The sequence below is a fragment of the Chrysemys picta genome, chromosome 4 (assembly GCF_011386835.1).
Source record: "Chrysemys picta bellii isolate R12L10 chromosome 4, ASM1138683v2, whole genome shotgun sequence".
In the NCBI taxonomy this organism is placed as follows: Eukaryota; Metazoa; Chordata; order Testudines; family Emydidae; genus Chrysemys; species Chrysemys picta.
This window is the reverse complement of record NC_088794.1, coordinates 118,114,897-118,121,598: the sequence shown is the minus strand read 5'-3', so window position 1 is coordinate 118,121,598 and position 6,702 is coordinate 118,114,897.

The following is a 6,702-nucleotide window of genomic DNA, read 5'->3' as shown; positions in this document are numbered from 1 at the left end:
CCAGAGCCCTTTAAATCCTGCCCCAGCCCGGCTGCCGGAGCTGCGGGGGGGGAGGGAGGATTTAAAGGGCTCTGGGCTCCCCGCAGTGGGAGTATCCAGTGTATGGCATAGAAATGTACCCTATATTAGTAATTGCAAAGGAATTCATATTGACTAACAGAACTTCTTTAAATCCTTGCCACGGAAGCCGGTGCGGTCCGGCACGGCATACTGGCTCTTGCCGGTACGCCGGACCATACCAGCTTACTTTCACCTTTGCTTACTTCTGGTTGCTAGAGTGAATTACCATCCCTCAGAGAAATTCCACAGAAATTCCCAGAGGGGGGAAACTTTAAAAATACCCAGCTGAGAGCACAGACCACCCTTTGTTCTCCTATTTGTGGAAGGGCGTAACCTTTCAATTACATGGATCCCAGTGGCCCATGGGAAATCCAGGTCCAAATCCCACATGTCTCATGTCGTTGTACCATCCCTCCCAACATTGGCAGCATAGCTGGCTCAGTCACAGTCCCGCATCACCATTGCACACTTCTCTGCCTTCGAGGAAGCTAAAAGGAGAGGGAGTAATGGCTAAAATAAGCAGCAATCTGCTCAGTAACTTCTGCAGTTTACCCAAAGAGCAGGTCAGGGCAGCTCTCATGCCACCACCAGCTACTTGCGCATGACAATGCACAGTGTGGCACTAGACAGTTTGCTGGTGGCAAGGGGAAGGCTATTTTAGTCACTCCCACCTTTCCCAAACAGCTCCTTATCTGCATTTTTTATATAGTTATCAAGTTCTATAACATTTCTGATCAATGAGAAAAAGGTCTCTGATTTCCCCCATGCGGTACCCCCGAGCAGTGAGAGCTATGCCTGAGGGCACCCCCACATGCTCACAAGCTTTGGCTACACTACAAAGTTTTGTTAGCAAAAGCTGGGGCGGTATCAGGGCCGGCTCCAGGCACCAGCGCAGCAAGCAGGTGTTTGGGGCGGCCAATGGGAAGGGGGCGGCACGTCCGGCAGCAATTCGGCGGTGGGTCACTCAGTCCCGCTTGGAAGGAAGGATCTCCTGCCGAATTGCCGCTGAAGAATGAAGCGGCGTGGTGGAGCTGCCGCCGATCATGATTGCAGCTTTTTTTTTTTCCCACCGCTTGGGGCGGCAAAAACCCTGGAGCCAGCCTTGGGAAGTATACACACTACAAAGCTACTTTGGCAGCAAAACTCTGCTGTTTTGCCAACAAAATAAAACCACCTCAATGAGAGGAATAGGTTGCGGCAAAGCTAAAGCGACAAAAAGCTTGTCTACACCACACCGCTTTTAGCGACATGGCTGTGTCAACACAGCCTTGTCGCTAAAAGTCAGTGTGTGTAAATGCTCTTTTTTGGTACTTTGTCAACACTTTTGCCAATAAAATACTTCCAGTCCCACAAGCGGCATTAGCTTTGTCGGCAGGAGAGCACTCCTGCCGACAAAGTCACATTCACACTGCCACTTGTGGTGGCAAAACTTTTGTCTTTCACGGCGGGGGGGCTTTTAAAAGTACCCGTGAAAGACAAAAGTGTTGTAGACAACTTTGCAGTGTACACACGCCCAAAGTGTCAGGGTAGAACCTGATGTTTGTTTTGTTGATATAACTAGCTTCCACCAGTATCCCACAATCCTTCCTTGACCGCTCTGCTCATTGTTTTGATTGCTGCTGCCCTGAAGGCATGCGCCCCTCCCCTTTCAAAGCTCCAGGAAGTATCTGGCAGCTGAGCAAGCTGCGCTGTTTGGGGAACAAAGAGCAAATCATTAACATGGAATGCGCCTGTTCTGCCATGCACTAGGACAGAGGTGGACAAACTCCAGCCAGTGGGCCACATCCAGCCCACGGGACCATCCTGCCCAAGCCCTGAGCTCCTGGCCCGGGAGGCTAGCCCCTGGCCCCTCCCCCGCTGTTCCCCCTGCCCCGCAGCCTCAGCTTGCTCGCTGCGCCGCCGGCGCAATGCTTTGGGCAGCGGGGCTGTGAGCTCCTGGGGCAGTGCAGCTGCAGAGCCCAGCCTGTCCTGGTCTCTGTGCTGCGGGGTGGCGGTGGCGGCAGCGTGGCCCGGCTCCAGCTGGGCGGCATGGCTGTAGCACCGCCAGCCACCACTGCTCCAGGCAGTGTGGTAAGAGGGCAGGGAGCAGGGGGAGGGGGTTGGATAGCAGGCAGGGGAGTTTGGGGTGCTGGTCAGGAGGCGAGAGTGTGGATAGGGGTCGGGGCAGTCGGGGGGGGAACAGGGGGTTTAATGGGGGTGGGGGTCCCTGGGGGCAGTCAGGAAAGAGGGGGGGTTGGATGGGGTGGCAGGGATTCTGGGGGCAGTCGGGATAGGGAGAAGGGGTGGTTGGATTGGGCAGGGGTCCCGGGGGGCATCAGGAATGAGAGGAGGGGTTGGATGGGGTGGCAGGGGTCTGGGGGGCAGTCAGGGGACAATTTACAAAACTTGATGTGGCCCTCAGGCCAAAAAGTTTGCCCACCCCTGCACTAGGAACACAGGGGCAGGCAGACTGCTGCTGCAGGGAGTGTGTGTGTGTGTGTGGGGTCTGCTGTGCTGCATTGACATTCCTCAGCACGGAGAGGTCACAGAGCTGCTCAGGATCCTGCTCCTGGCAGCTGGGGAGGCTGTGGGAGAACCCGGAGGAAATCACAGAACCATAGGCAGGCAGGCAGGCAGAGCGGGCTGTTTTGGGAGAGACTACGGTGCAAAGCAGAGCCGGGGGCTGGTGTGTGGGGGTGTCCTCCTCCCCGTGCCTCAGGATAGGTCAATCAGCCTGCTGTCTCCCCCATCCCAGACACACCACTCTCCTCTCCCTCCCCCGCCACACACTTCAGTTGAAAAAGCAGTTGACAATCTACTAGGATGCCCCTGGAATGATGCGATTGAGAAACCTGCATCACGTGATGCTGTACCTACAGTAGCATAGCTAGGGAGGTTCTGGGGAAGCAGCTGCTTCCCCTCAGTACATTTTTCAAAAGCGGTGCCTGCCGGGCTGCCACTGGAGTCCTGCAGGCAAGTGGGGGGCAGCACGGCCGGACTCCGGAGGAGCCATTGCGGGGGGGGGGGGGGAGGCGCAGCCAGAGGAGCGAAGGGGCCAGCTCCTCGGCCATCGCGCCACACGCTCAGCGCGGTCCCAACATCGCTGCAGCAGCTCAGGGCTTGGTGACCGAGCGCTCCGCAGTTGGCGGGCAGATCCCCTCTCCCCGGCAGCTTCCTGCTTTCGGGCCGAGGGAAGCAGGGGATCTGCCCGCCAGAAGGAGAGTCTCAGAGAGGAACCAAGAAGTCAGAGGAGAGGGCAGGTGGGGTGAGGCAGAGTGAGGCCTGGGATGAGCTCCCAAGGAAATGCTGCTGCTTGGGGGGGTCACAGCAACACTGTTCTGGGTATGTCAGTGATATATCAATAGGTCTCAAACCAGGATAGTGGGGAGAAGTGGAAGGGCTCAGCTGCCCAAGGCAATCGGAAGAGGTGAAATGGTGCCAGGTACAAGTCCTGTCATCCAAAAGTGGGACAAGGCAACAGGCACAGTATGTTAGCCCCTACCATGCCCGCTCAGGGGACGAGGCAGAAATACCCTCAAGCAGAAGAAAGACATAAGGTGAAGCGATACAGTGGCTCAACACTCTCCTAGGTAGTGTGCAGGTGCAGCCAAAAGGCCTGGGTGCTTCCTTTGCAGGGCTGGCTCCAGGCACCAGCCTAGCAAGCAGGTGCCTGGGGCGGCCAATGAAGGAGGCGGCGGGGGCGGCACGTCCGGAAGAATAGCATGTGGTGGCCACTCAGAGTGAAGGACCTGCCGCCGAATTGCCGCCGTAGAATGAAGTGGCGGTAGAGCTGCCGCCGCTTGCAATCGCGGCTTTTTTTTTTTTCCTGCTTGGGGCGGCAAAAACGCTAGAGCCAGCCCTGTTCCTTTGATAGGTGTAGGACTTGGGAGGCCCCTCTCATAGCAGGCAGAGGAAACCTTCCAAGTTCAGGCTTCTTTTAGCAGGAGAACTCCTCTATAAAAGGCAAGTCACTCCAGATGGGAGCCAATTAGGCTTGTCCAGCAGGAATAGGGCCCCCCCCCTTTGAAAATAAAATGTCACAATTTGGGGGCAGATTCCCCAAATAGACAAGCGGCCAGTCTTGCTGGTCACTCCCAGAACACAGGGAGGGAAAAGGCCACCAGGCTCCCTCATATGACTCCAAAGATGAGTTCTGAGTTGAGCTGGGGGCCCGTTGTGAGCCTGGAGGGGCCTGGGACACTTCAGAAATCTTGGGAAGCTGGGTTGGGAGCACTTTTGAGTCTGGAGCAACATGAGTTCTGATGGAACTGGGGCTGGCGTATTTGAGGGGGTGAGGAACTCTTAGGACAATGGAATCCTGAGCAGCAGGGAAGGAGGGGCAATCGGAGTCTGAGCGGGGAGGGTTTTCATTGGGCTCTGGGCTTCCTCTTCTTGTTCCCTTGTGAGTGAAAAAGGGGCAGCCACATGCAATGAAAGTGCAGCTGGGAAGTTGTAGCTGTTCCTCCATCCAAACTCATTCCCTTAAAGCACCAGCACCATTTCCCTTTGGGGTCAGGCTCTTGGACCCTTCCCTGTTCCAGCTGTGCTGGAAAGTATCACATGTGTTTCTCACATGATTCCTGGCAGGCTTACTTTTGCTCCCCTCTAAGCTACACACTGGAGCTGCTATTCTAGTAGCAAGTTAGTTGCTTGCAACCCAGCCATTTGGCAGAATAATTAGGCATCTTCTGGTACCACTTACCTTTGGTCCATCAGTGTTCCAGTCTTTATTCATTGCTCACCAGCCAGCCTCTCTCTCAGACACCTTTGAGCTTACCCCCCATGCAGTCCCTTGTGTATGGGAAATACACCCTGATAAAATCTGTACAGCCTCTTCCCTAAAGATGTGCTAGTGACACAATAAGGGGATGAGTTGGGGGGAAGGGAGATAAGCAGCTGCTCCTCCCCACATTGTACATGCACAATACATGCTGGCTTTCTCTGGTGGAAAGGGAGCAAGTAAAGATTGAGCAGCTGTGCCAGTGATGGATTCCTTATCCAAATCTTTGAGCCAACTTCTGATCCCATTTACCTCTTCCCCAGTGCACCACATCCACTGTGCTCCTGATCCACCCAAAATTACCCAGAGCTCTTTCCCCCTGACTCCTTCAACTTCCTGCGCTGCTTCAACCCCCAATCCTCAGTTATCCCATCCCATAAATTCCATCTCAGACCCCTAAGGAGTAACCCTTGTTGTCTTCTTACAGAAGGAAGGGAGGGCTGGTGGCCTTGTTCTCTCCCCACCTCTCCCATCTTCTTGGAGCAGCAGTTCCCTGTCACTCTATTTTCATTCTTTGGGGTTCTCCACAGGGGGCCACTGCTCCCGCCCCAATCCACATAGGGAGGCTGACCTTTCTCTTCCTGCTGGGCTGGTCCAGCCAACTCCCACACTGGGCTAGCTGAGTGGTGGGCCTTTCCTTTTAAAGGCAGGGCGAAGCCCAAATATGGGTATGGGAATCCCTTACTACTGGGGCAGAAACTTTCCCAGGGCTGTGCCTAGCAAAGGCTGGGCCAAACTCCCAGCTCTCCCTCCCCATCGCTTGCCAAATGGAGGAATTCCCCTACTGCCCTCAACATCTCCCACTGCTGGGAGGGTGGGCATTGCTACAAGGAGTTTCCTCTACCCCATCTTCTCTGCTTGCAACTGTCCTTCTTCAGGGCTCCCCTCCTCTTGGGGTTGCTGCTGTTTCTTCCCCCACACGGGGCAAAGGGCAATAAATATTCCAGCACCTTTTCCTGCACCCCTAAATCCCATCCAAGTGCTTCCTGGTGCCTAACAGAGTAGATGGAACAGGGGTGGCAGCAGCAGGGCACACTGTCTCGCATGATATTCTTATCGATAAACTAGGCAAATACAATTTAGATGGGGCTACTATAAGGTGGGTGCATAACTGGCTGGATAACCGTACTCAGAGAGTTGTTATTAATGGTTCCCAATCCTGCTGGAAAGGTATAACAAGTGGGGTTTCGCAGGGGTCTGTTTTGGGACTGGCTCTGTTCAATATCTTCATTAACGACTTAGATATTGGCATAGAAAGTATGCTTACTAAGTTTACAGATGATACCAAACTGGGAGGGATTGCAACTGCTTTGGAGGACAGGGTCATAATTCAAAATGATCTGGACAATTGGAGAAATGGTCTGAGTTAAAACAGGATGAAGTTTAACAAAGATAAATGCAAAGTGCTCCACTTAGGAAGAAAAAATCAGTTTCACACATACAGAATGGGAAGAGACTGTCTAGGAAGGAGTATGGCAGAAAGGGATCTAGGGGTTATAGTGGACCACAAGCTAAATATGAGTCAACAGTGTGATGCTGTTGCAAAAAAAGCAAACGTGATTCTGGGATGTATTAACAGGTGTGTTGTGAGCAAGACACGAGAAGTCATTCTTCCGCTCTACTCTGCTCTGGTTAGGCCTCAGCTGGAGTATTGTGTCCAGTTCTGGGCACCGCATTTCAAGAAAGAAGTGGAGAAATTGGAAGGGGTCCAGAGAAGAGCAACAAGAATGATTAAAGGTCTTGAGAACATGACCTATGAAGGAAGGCTGAAAGAATTGGGTTTGTTTAGTTTGGAAAAGAGAAGACTGAGAGGGGACATGATAGCAGTTTTCAGGTATCTAAAAGGGTGTCATAAGGAGGAGAGAGAAAACTTGTTAACCTTA